Source organism: Gopherus flavomarginatus, chromosome 2 (assembly GCF_025201925.1).
Source record: "Gopherus flavomarginatus isolate rGopFla2 chromosome 2, rGopFla2.mat.asm, whole genome shotgun sequence".
NCBI lineage: Eukaryota > Metazoa > Chordata > Testudines > Testudinidae > Gopherus > Gopherus flavomarginatus.
In genome coordinates, this window is record NC_066618.1 from 156,881,278 (window position 1) to 156,894,119 (window position 12,842).

A 12,842-nucleotide genomic window follows, 5' to 3' on the forward strand; every position below is an offset into this window, starting at 1 on the left:
GGAGGCAAAAAATGAAGCTTAGACTTTTAAGTTTTCTTCTACATACCAACTGTTTCAAATACTTTAATTTATTAAGCACCTATCTTGACCTCTAGATATAAAACAAATATATAAAAACAAATTCACCACTTAATGTGAAGAAGTGAATCCAAATGACAACTCTCAGCTATGTTTCTTTAGTTTAAACAAAATAAAATAAAATAAAAAAAAAAGCACACCTTGGAAAAAGGATCAGGTTTTTGAAATTTCACTTTTTCTCCAACTTCTGGGTTTGTACTATAATTGCACCGTAACATAGTGGACTCACCACCTGAAGCGGGCAGTTGTGGCAGAGTGCAATGCTGTGGTTGGTCCTTGTCTCCAACATCTTTTGCAGGCAGTCCATCTCTCAATGGGTCTCCTGTGGCTCAGCCCTTCAGCCAAGTTACGAAGTTCAGTCCCCTGGTGTGGTAGCAGAAGGGTCCAACTGAAAGTTCACAAAATACCCCAGTACAAGAGAGCCTTTTGCTCCCATCTTGGGCTGTTCCTGAACCTGCCTTTTGGCTCAATATTCCTTCCACTGGGCTTGCATGCCTCATCGGCTGGTAGGGGAACCCAGGCCCACTCTCTGCTCTGCCTGGGGACCCTGTATAAAGTAGCTAGGTCTGCTCCTTTAGACAGGCCACTATTTTCCTTTGCTACTTCATATCTCCAAGCCCCTTTGTGCTGCTTTCTTGCAGTTTGTGCTTAACACAGCTTCCCTTCAAGCTTCTCCCTAGATCCTCCCAGCTTCTTGTTTCTCTGCTAAACTAGCTACCCTTCCCTCTGTCTTGGGCTCCACTGAAGTGCTTTTACTGCCATACTTCAGGGCCTTCCTATCCATGTGTCTAAGAGAGCTGTGCTAATCTACTCAGTAGGGAGTGAAGTCCAATCCAGCCCTTTAAGAATGGGGAGATTCCGGAGGTTCTTAACCTCCCCACTTCAGGCAGTAAGGCACATGGATATAGACTCATAGACTCTAGGACTGGAAGGGACCTCAAGAGGTCATCGAGTCCAGTCCCCTGCCCTCATGGCAGGACCAAATACTGTCTAGACCATCCCTGATAGACATTTATCTAACCTACTCTTAAATATCTCCAGAGATGGAGATTCCACAACTTCCCTAGGCAGTCTATTCCAGTGTTTAACTACCCTGACAGTTAGGAACTTTTTCCTAATGTCCAACCTAAATCTCCCTTGCTGCAGTTTAAGCCCATTGCTTCTTGTTCTATCATTGGAGGCTAAGATGAACAAGTTTTCTCCCTCCTCCTGATGACACCCTTTTAGATACCTGAAAACTGCTATCATGTCCCCTCTCAGTCTTCTCTTTTCCAAACTAAACAAACCCAATTCCTTCAGCCTTCCTTCATAGGTCATGTTCTCAAGACCTTTAATCATTCTTGTTGCTCTTCTCTGGACCCTCTCCAATTTCTCCACATCTTTCTTGAAATGTGGTGCCCAGAACTGGACACAATACTCCAGCTGAGGCCTGACCAGCGCAGAGTAAAGCGGAAGAATGACTTCTCGTGTCTTGTTTACAACACACCTGTTAATGCATCCCAGAATCATGTTTGCTTTTTTTGCAACAGTATCACACTGTTGACTCATATTAAGCTTGTGGTCCACTATGACCCCTAGATCTCTTTCTGCCATACTCCTTCCTAGACAGTCTCTTCCCATTCTATGTGTGTGAAACTGATTGTTCCTTCCTAAGTGGAGCACTTTGCATTTATCTTTATTGAACTTCAACCTGTTTACCTCAGACCATTTCTCCAACTTGTCCAGATCATTTTGAATTTTGACCCTGTCCTCCAAAGCAGTTGCAATCCCTCCCAGTTTGGTATCATCCGCAAACTTAATAAGCGTACTTTCTATGCCAACATCTAAATCGTTGATGAAGATTTTGAACAGAACCGGTCCCAAAACAGACCCCTGCGGAACCCCACTTGTTATACCTTTCCAGCAGGATTGGGAGCCATTAACAACTACTCTCTGAGTACGATTATCCAGCCAGTTATGCACCCACCTTATAGTAGCCCCATCTAAATTGTACTTTCCTAGTTTATCTATAAGAATATCATGCGAGACCGTATCAAATGCCTTACTAAAGTCTAGGTATATCACATCCACCGCTTCTCCCTTATCCACAAGGCTCGTTATCCTATCAAAGAACGCTATCAGATTAGTTTGACATGATTTGTTCTTTACAAATCCATGCTGGCTATTCCCTATCACCTTACCACCTTCCAAGTGTTTGCAGATGATTTCTTTGATTACCTGCTCCATTATCTTCCCTGGCACAGAAGTTAAACTAACTGGTCTGTAGTTTCCTGGGTTGTTTTTATTTCCCTTTTTATAGATAGGCACTATATTTGCCCCCTTCCAGTCTTCTGGAATCTCCCCTGTCTCCCATGATTTCCCAAAGATAATAGCTAGAGGCTCAGATACTTCTTCCATTAACTCCTTGAGTATTCTAGGATGCATTTCATCAGGCCCTGGTGACTTGCAGGCATCTAACTTTTCTAAGTGATTTTTTACTTACTCTTTTCTTATTTTCTCTTCTAAACCAACCCTCTTCCGGTAAGCATTCACTATACTAGACATTCCTTCAGACTTCTCAGTGAAGACCGACACAAAGAAGTCATTAAGCATCTCTGCCATTTCCAAGTCTCCCGTTACTGTTACCCCCTCCTCATTGAGCAGTGGGCCTACCCTGTCCTTAGTCTTCCTCTTGCTTCTAATGTATTGATAAAAAGTCTTCTTGTTTCCCTTTATTCCCATAGCTAGTTTGAGTTCATTTTGTGCCTTTACTTTTCTAATCTTGCCTCTGCATTCCTGTTATTTGCCTATATTCATCCTTCGTGATCTGACCTAGTTTCCATTTTTTATATGACGCCTTTTTATTTTGTAGGTCACGCAAGATCTCAAGGGTAAGCCAAGGTGGTCTTCTGCCACATCTTCTATCTTTCCTAACCATCGGAATAACTTGCTTTTGGGCCCTTATCCATTCTCAAAATCATGTTAGTATTAAGTTTGAGACAATTTAAACACAAAGCAATTCTGTTAGTGTTGAGGACATGCACTATATGCCCTTCAGTATATAGGTGATGTTAGGTACAACCATAATGATCTGGATCTGACCTTTTGTGTGGTAGAGGACATTGGATCCTTCCCATTCTATACAAGTGGTGTTTTGATCCAATGCTTGTGACGTCAAAGTGCTGGAGAAAATGAGCTCTCTGAATGATTCCAGGGTTTTTTTAAAAGGGCATGGAGGAAGAGTAGTTCTGTTAGAACTACTTTTGAAATGGTCTAAGCAGCAATATGACATTTATTGTATTCTTGTATTAGACTTCTAGGCTCTGTGTTGGTTAAAAATAATGGCTGAAATAGGGTTTTTTGAGTGCAGTTACTAATATTTTAGATGTTAAGGCATGTTTGCTTGTTATCTGCCTTGTGATTAAGGGGATTGAGGTCTGATTTCAGTAACCTCCTGCTAACATTAACAATATGTTTGGTTTTAGATTAGAATGGCTCAAAGTATACAGAGTCAGATGGGTATAAATACTGAAGGAAAAGTTAGTTGCCTTTTTTTTTTTTTTTTTTTTCCCCCCTTTCCTGGATGATGTTTTAAATCTAACACTGCACATAGGGCTGGTTTTGGCATGTTCTGGGCATCCCTGAAATTTAATAGCTGCATGTATTTGTTAGTCAGCTACCTTATTGCATGAGTCATTTTAAGTGGACTGGATGAAACATTTTGAGAATGTATAGTAAAGAGCAATTCTGTATTGTCTGGTGAATGAGCAAGTTGACTTAACAGGTCTCTTCCATATCTAATTTCTGATTCTGTATACTTGCACTCTTAAGTACATGTAATAGATTCTTAGGCCTACATGCATTTAGTAAGCCTGAGCCTCATTAGTACTTCAAAATGCACTAGGACATTTTCATTGTGGCTACTCTGGTTTGCTTGTCATCCCCTGAAATCTCATTAGACTTGTTGGCAATTTCCCCTCCCCTCCCCATTCCCCCCGTGTAAATGTCTTCAGTGTGGGTTCAACTCTTATCGGGGTGCTTGTTCTTGCTGTGATCAGCTGTAAAATTTCAAAGTAGGTTGGAGTGGGGAGACAGAACTTCAGGCTTTGTGCACACGCAGGTACCCTAGCGTAAACAGGCTGCTGCTGGTATTTGAAGCCCTATGCCCACTAGAGCGGAGTTAGATGATGCGGCCGTTAATATGCTGGTGGCCTGTCTACGCCACGGCTGTCAAGGTGCTAACACCAGTGGAGCTGAACTGGTATTAGTCATGATGGGAAATCTTTGGAAGAGGGGAGGGATAACTCAGTGATTTGAGCATTGGCCTGCTAAACCCAGGGTTGTGAGTTCAATCCTTGAGAGGGCCATTTAGGGATTTCGGGCAAAAATCTGTCAGGGACAGTACTTGGTCCTGCTGTAAAGGCAGGGGACTAGACTCAATGACCTTTCAAGGTCCCTTCCAGTTCTATGAGATAGGTATATCTCCATATAATAATAATAATTAATAGCTTTTGGTCAAGTAGGTATAGCCTGAAGTTACACTTGCAGAGCACTATAGATGTAAACTGAACCCACTTTTGAGACACATCTGTGATCATGGCTCTTATTTGGCTACCGTAGTATCATTGTTTTTGGTGGCCTTTTTGGTGTCACTAGTTCAGCATTATCAGTTAGAATATTATACTGTGCCTTTAAGTAAACATTTCAAAGTTGTTCTATTTTGTGGTGCTGATTGAATTTAAGCTTTAAAAAATAATCTTACAATATTCATGAGCATATAAATGCTTTCCAAAAAAAGCCCCAAACCTACAACCTTGATAGCTTGTCATGGCTTTGTCACTTGTCATTCTATGAAGTTATTACTAGCTTGTAATTTGGAATAAAATGCTGCATTACAAAAATAGCAACTCTCTCTTGTTTCTCTGGCAAATGGTACATAAAATTAAAATGCCATGAAGTCAAACAGCGGTTAAGAGCTGACTGCATTGTGATATGATTTGAACATGCTGTGGCTTTTACCTTTCTTGTGGGAAGGGATGCCTGTTTTGTGTTATCTGAGTCTTGGAATCCCTGCTGTATTAAGTTACAAAGGATAAATGAGGCCGAAATTGAGAAACTAGTCCTTCGTATGGAGATTCCAGGACCTGCTTCTGTCCTGCTTAACAAAGGCAACATGCTTGTCTGTGCAGACCATTTTAGATGATGGGATGGGACAAAGACTTTCTGATACTGTACCCAAGCTCTGTCTGCAGTTCCCAGACCATTTGATGATTGGTCTCTTGTAATATCTTTTAGACCATGAGAGTCCTAGTTATTTAATGAGACAATAGGGTTGTGGCAACAAAAAATTCTGAAGCCAGAATGAGTTATTTTTGGTAGGCAAGTTGCATGTCCCTCATTCAAGGACCAGCTGATTAGTCATTCTTTAAGCAGCCAGCACTTCAGATGAGAGGCTGAAAAGGCAGGTTTCTTTGTGAGAAGTGCATGAAGGGGAACTGAAGGAGGAATTCATAAGGAAGCAGGCTGGGCAAATACTCCATTACTTCTGCTGTTTGGCGACATTTACAAGGAAACTGAAGCAGGAGGTCACTTTTCATTCTCACTTAGGTTAGATGTTGTGGACCGTTGAAATACATGCAGAATTAAGTACGGGTCAACAGTTTAACCAGAGAGGCATTATGATCTAGTAGGGTAAATGCAAGACTGGGAGCTCATGAATCTTAATACTTTCTCTGAAGCCATGTGCATACTAGGTAAAGGCATCATCTTATGAAGTGTTTTAACTGATGTGATGTAGAGCACTGCTTTGCCCTGAGTTTGGACAGGATTGTTCCTTTTTAAAGATGTGGGGTCAACCATGAGCAGCTAGTGACGTGGACTAGCAGCTTGGTCTAGCTCTCACTACAGTCATTGAAAGACTCCTGTTAGCTTCAGTGGCAGTTGGATCAAACTCTTAAGATGTGTGGCGGTGAGTCAGTCACAACTTCTGTCCCCCTTTCCACATCTTTAAATGGGGACAATGTTTATCTACTGCATAGTGTTAGTGTGAAGATAATTAATTGTTTATAAAGTACTATATGATCATGCTGGTAGTATTATAAATTTCAGGCTAGCAGACTGTAGTTTTACTAACCCGATATTTACTCTGAATATGTTCATATTATTAGTTTATTTACTCCATTTAAAACATTTAACAGATGCAGTTAGAGGGACATCTTTTGTTTTTCCAGGTATTTTGGGGTTTGTGTTTTATTGTAGAGCCAGTCACAAATGTAATTTGACTATTTAATCTAGGTAGCTGAATTTGCATTTTTTTAAAACCAAGAGCTGGAAAACTTGTACAGTAATCAAGAACTTAACTTGGTATAGCCCAGTACCTGGCAAAATGGGGTGCTAGTTCATGATTAGAGCTCCTAGATGCTCAATAATCTTCTCACAGCTGTGTCAGCTGACTTGGATGTTTGCAAATCCTTGGATGAAAGGCAGTATAGAAGCAACATACTAGTCTCCCTCTGCAAAACCTAGGTCATGGAATTTCCAACATACTGGCATATTTCCATTATCTTTTTTGTAAAATCCATCCCAGTTTTGATTGTATAGGTCACTAAAGGAGAAGATGGGGGACAGTCAGCATGATAGCTGGTAGCTGATACTACTCTTGACAGAATATTTCTGAGTCCTCTTCTACTCTAGGAAACACTACAGTCACTGGCAACAGATTTCAGCAGTGGGTCCCTCTGGGTATGTCTGCATTGAATTAGACTCCTGTTGGTGGCTTGGACTACGGTACTGTTTAAGTGCTGTGTAGACCTTTGAGCTTGGGCTGGGACCTGGGCTCTAGGACCATCCCGCCTTGCAGGGTGCTAGAGCCCAGACTGCAGCTGCAGCCAGAACATCTACACCACAATTAAACAGTCCCTTGGCCTAAGCCCCGTGAATCCGAGTCTGCTGGCCCAGGCCAGCTGTGGGTTTTTATTTGTAGAGTAGTCATATCCTCTGAATCTATTCTGACAATGGTTTAGTTGGAAAGGACAAAGCATGGGAGGACAAAACAATTTTCAGCACCATTACCAAAAGCGTCATTAAGGCCATATCTACATTACAGAGCCCGTGTCAGTGTGGTTCTGTCAGCCTAGCTGCACTGGCGTAGCCCCCTCATGTAGATGCCACATAGGCAGGTAGAAGGAGTAGTTCTGCTGTTACATTAATAGCATTCTCCAAACCACATTTGTAGATTCCAAGGCCAGAGCCTACCATTGTGATTTGTAGTCTGACCTAGCATAACACGGGTGAGAGAACTTCCCCAAAATAATTCCTAGAGTATATCTCTTAGAAAAACATCGGATCTTGATTTAAAAATTGCCAGAGATGGAGACTCCACCACATCCTTGGTAAATTGTTCCAATGGTTAATTACCGTCTCTGTTCAAAATGGGCACCTTATTTCCAGTCAGAATTTGTCTAGCCTCAGCTTCCAGCCATTAGCTCACACTTCTAGCAGAAGTAGCAATGCCAGTGTAAATTTTAAGTGTTGACCAGGCCTGGGACTCAGTTAAACCAAGCAATACGAGCAATTAAACAATTTTAAACATAATTTCAGAGGAACTTATTGATGATTGTCAGCAGTGGGTTTGTTTCCTAGCGTTAGATGAGTCTAAGACCATACAATTGTCTGAACCCTTGGACTTTTTGCTATTTTTAGCAAGATTTTTATTTTATTTTAATCTTTTGGACATATGTTAGCTCAGCTTCTGCACACTAGTTAACAAATGCTTTCATAGTCCATTCAGTACTTTCTGAATATGCTCAGTCTTTGTCCTTAGAACAATGCATCGGGTATATTAAGTATAAAAGTATAATTACCATTTTTATTCTGTAAGCTGTTGTGACAACCAGTGCCTTGTTGAATGGCAGGTAATAGATTGGTTGTGGAGACATCACAGTGTGTGGGTATCTTTAAAAAGAGGATATCTACACTGATCTCGTCTTGCCTTAATTATTCAAATAGGAAGTTGTCTGTTGAAGGGAGAATACATAAGAAAGGGGTTTTACTCCAAATAGTAAATAACAGGAAAAGAGTTACTGCATTTAAGAAAAGGTTCAAGGCATATGGACATTAAGTAATGCCAATTAAGTGAGGTTAACACTTCATTCTGTTATGCATATAACTTGAGTTACTAAAATGTGCCAAACCAAATTATGTACAGAAACATCATAAAAGCCTTTTAACTTTAATACAATGTAAAAGAACAAATTGTTAACCTGTCAAAAGGTTACAAAAGACAGAAAATTTATTCATTTAACCAATTTAAATACATGGCATGAAATAAGGTGATTTTAAAAGAGTAGTCTTGTTGTAAGAATAAACATTGTTTTAAGGTTTTACTCAAGATGGTAAAAATATCTTAGTAGCTGTTTGAACCACTGTCGACCTATTCTAATTGTCCTTTGTGACATTCCTTGATGACCAACATAGAAATGGAAATGTTTCATTTCTATTATCTTCTCATTTACATTGGTTGGCTAATTGGTAAAAAAAAAAAAAAAAAAAAAAAAAAAAAAAATCTTTAACTATAAATTCTCAGTCCATGTTGGACTTAAATGTGTTCTAAATCTTTTCTTACTTAGACTTCTATACTGAGGAAAAATTTCAAACCCATTGTGGGTTAATTTTTATTATTATTTGGTAAATCACGCTTTGCTGTACCCATGTTAATCTTTTTACTTGCTGCATAAACTATCAGTTGTGTTCAAGCAAGGTCTTGTTACTGCCCATCTCCTTTTCATATTTGTTTCTCCACTGAAGTAGCAATGCTAAATTTGTAATGTTGCATTAATTTCCAAAACAGCAAACTGGCTTTACAAACAGAGAATGGTGAGGAGGTGAAGCCGAATGATTGAATAATATCTTTTATCTAAACATATCTGAAACTATAGCGAGGGGAATAATGAGCAGAACTGGTTGAACACATGCCAGTCTGTGTAAACAATCTTTTCAAACTTGTTCCATTGTGAAAGTGATAAACTACTAGATAGTTGTCATAATATGTTGAAATCAAGTGCAATATTACATAAATCTTTCACTATATGGGCAAGAGAGTGAGGAGTGCTCAGATAACGCTTATCATTAATGCTTTTAAAATTAATGTTTTGCTCTGGGGTGAGAAACTATCTGGGGCTAGACCTATAAAGGGATTTAGATGCCTAACTACCATTTTAGCCACCTTAATCCCCCAGTCAGCTGCCATCTATCTCTGTAGGTGCCTAAACTCCTTAGTGCTTAAATAAATCTCTAGCTGGGCATGCACACAGCTGCCTCTGTCTAGGCGCCTAACTCACAGCTAAGATCCTCAAACAAGACGTTGCCTTGCCTATCTCACCTGCGGGGCTCCATCTAGTAGGTGGTGTCAGAAACTGTCTACCAGAGTGGGTGCTGCATAAAACAACACAAAGAAAAAATAGTGTTGCATTCCCCCAACTCCCAGTAATCTTTAGTCCAGTGGTTAGCACGCTCACCTAGGAGAAGAGAGATCCAAGTGCTCCAATGCATATTTAATTATTTATACACAGAGGAACAGTTTCAACAGGAGAGCTTGAGCGATCTGCCCAGCATGCACCCATATCCCAGTGGTTAAGCATTCTCGAGAGTGGGGAGATCCAAGTTCGTCTTTGCTCCACAATCAGGCAGAGAATGGAACTGAACATGGGTCTTCCACATCCTGGTTGAGTACCCTAAACACTGGGCTAAAGGTTGTAAAGATACTACTAACTCTTTTTTTGTGAGAAAGGGCTTAGATATCTAACTTCAGGAGAGGGTTCATGGCTCTGACTCCCAAACTTAGACATCTATGACCTTTTGAGGGGCAGGTCTTAGGGCATTTCCTACTGGCTACGTCAGGAAACTTCCTTCTCAGCTCAGTGGTTTTTGTGGCTCCATTCATAGGTGCCTAACTTCTCCTATGCATTGTATAGGAAGCCTGGGCACTTAACTTAGGGTTGTAAATTTCTCACTAGGCAGTAGGGCACCTTAAAAGTTAGGTGTTAAAATGCTCAATCTAAGTCTCCTTTGCTGATCCAGCCCCTAAAAAATTAGTTAAGATACTCCATGTCTAGTTAGTGACCGTAAATCACTGGGTTTGTCCTCATGATTAGTCACCAATAGTAAAACTAACATAACTTGGGTAAATCCTGTTTCTTGTTCTGTTTTTAATGTTTTCTGGAGACTTTCCTTATTGTCTAACGCAAGCTGCTTTTCTGTGGTAAACCTGTGGAAAGAGATTTATCAATGTATTTATTGCAGACATTTGCATTAAAAAGTCATCTTCTGATATAACTATCCTCCTTTCTCTGCAATTGAGACAGTTTGAAATTAGCTTGTTAATTTGCTTTCAAATTCTAATCGTGCTTTCAGAAACTCCATATAAGAACTGTCACTGGAGTAAAACACACAAACAGACTAACAGTTTGTTGGGTTCTTTGAAAGCCATAGTTCAGTGCTGGAGAGCAAACTCGGTTTCCACTTGGACGTCGTTTTTAAAACAGGCCTGTGTGATCATTTGGAAGAATGTGGCAGTGCAATTTATGGTTGTTATCACCACCTCTTGGAAAAAGGGGTTTCGATTTTCAATGCCCTTAATAAACATAAATTAATCCCTAATATGTTAGAGGTTGTCAGTAGAGATGTGGCATTTCAGGTGTTAGTACGCATTCTGGTAGAACTGTCTGAGACCTTCATTGTTCCTGTGGGCAGCTGTGAGACTTGCCTCGCTCTGTGTCACAGGCCCAGTATATCAGTTTGTTTTGGTAGATTGCTGGCAGGTGCCCTCTGTAATGCATGCTCATCCTTGCAGACAGAATAGTGAGTGTTGAATGGATAGCATTAGTGAAATAAAATTTATGCCACTAATTTCGCTGGACTTTCCATACGCTCTTAAAATCTAAGGTCTTTTGAAATAGAAACTTTTATTATCCTTAGTACTGCTGATGGCTGTTAAACCTTTCTGAATTGCTTCCTTGGAATTTTTTCAGTTCCTGGTCCTTACCTTTAATTCCTTGTAGTAGATGTCACAGTTGAAGGCAACTGTGCCTGTATACCCCTTCCATGGTTTAGCAAGGGCAGCCACTGTAGGTTCCCAGATCCCTAACTGTCACCTCTCTTGCACACAGACCTTCCAGACTTGGGTTTTTCCAGGCTGCACAGTTCCCTGTCTACACTGAGTTCCCCAGCAAGCCAGGCCTACTCTGCACTTTGTTTTCCCGTCGGAGGCTATTGTTATTACCCTTAGCTACAAGCTACTCCACAGCTCTTTCAAGCAATCACATGCTTATAAGCTTACCAGCAAAACTTAGATGTTTTTATGTACTTTTGTTAAGCCATGGATGCCTGTGTTGACTCCATCTACACTTTCTCGTAATGAAGTCAGTGGCAACAGTAAACAGGAGATAAGCAATGCAACCTCTTTTGACACCAGTATCTGTGAATAAAATGTTCATGAGCAAAGGAAAGTAAATATTTCTCAGAATAGTGCAAGCATAAAAAATAAAAGCAAATGCTGATGCACAAAAAATGCAATAGTTTATGCTAAGCTTACTAAGAGATCCAAGTAGATTGTTGGGGGCAATTGCTCTTCACCCTGGAGGGTCCTCTCACATTGGGATCTGCTGTGTTCAATCTCGTCCCTTCTCTAGTTTGTGCCAGAGCCTTTGAAATGGCTATTGTGTCATCCTTTGAAATGTCAAACAAAGAAAAAAAGAACTAGGCTGGAAAACATATTGGTTTTAATTGTTTAAGAAGAAGAAAACTCAGTTCAGGTCTATTTAAAAAACAACCTGAGTTAAAGGGTGTGTCCAAAAGTTGCTGCTTCCTTGAGGTGGCTATGGACAAACTCCTTTATTAAAGGCACTTGTATGGGAGCTGGGGTGCCTAGGTTCTCACTAGCTTATTGATCCGCCAGCACACCCTCCCTTGCTATCACCTCTTTTCATCACTGGACTAGACTGGCACTTGTAAGCCCCTTAGTTTTCAGTTTAAACAGATTTTTACTGGAAAAACTCCCGGGTTTTACAAAAAGTATTCTGTTTTTTCTGATTTTCACCCTACTTTTGTATCATTCAAATATATAAAAATAACTTATCGTATGCAATGTGTTGTATTTTCCTAATAAAATATGTATTACAATAATACATTAGCAGCAAAGAATCCTGTAGCACCTTATAGACTAACAGACGTTTTGGAGCATGAGCTTTCGTGGGTGAGTACCCACTTCGTCAGAAGCACGTAATGGAAATTTCCAGGGGCAGGTATATATATGCAAGCAAGCTAGAGATAACGAGGTTAGTTCAATCAGGGAGGATGAGGCCCTGTTCTAGCAGTTGAGGTGCAAAAGCCAAAGGAGGAAAAACTGGTTTTGTAGTTGGCAAGCCATTCACAGTCTTTGTTTAATCCTGAGCTGATGGTGTCAAATTTGCAGATGAACTGAAGCTCAGCAGTTGCTCTTTGAAGTCTGGTCCTGAAGTTTGTTTGCTGGAGGATGACCACCTTAAGATCTGCTATAGTGTGGCCAGGGAGGCTGAAGTGTTCTCTTACAGGTTTTTGTATATTGCCATTCCTAATATCTGATTTGTGTCCATTTATCCTTTTCCGTAGAGACTGTCCAGTTTGGCCGATGTACATAGCAAAAGGGCATTGCTAGCATATGATGGCATATATTACATTGGTGGACGTGCAGGTGAATGAACCGGTGATGGTGTGGCTGATCTGGTTAGGTCCTGTGATGGTGTCACTGG

General features: G+C 40.4%; 1 protein-coding gene across 3 annotated transcripts in view; it reads left to right on the forward strand.

Annotated features, from left to right (window-relative positions):
* SLC23A2 (solute carrier family 23 member 2) overlaps positions 1-12,842 on the forward strand; it is a 123,965-nt gene that overhangs the window by 12,359 nt on the left and 98,764 nt on the right. The gene's annotated exons all lie outside the window — the stretch shown is intronic.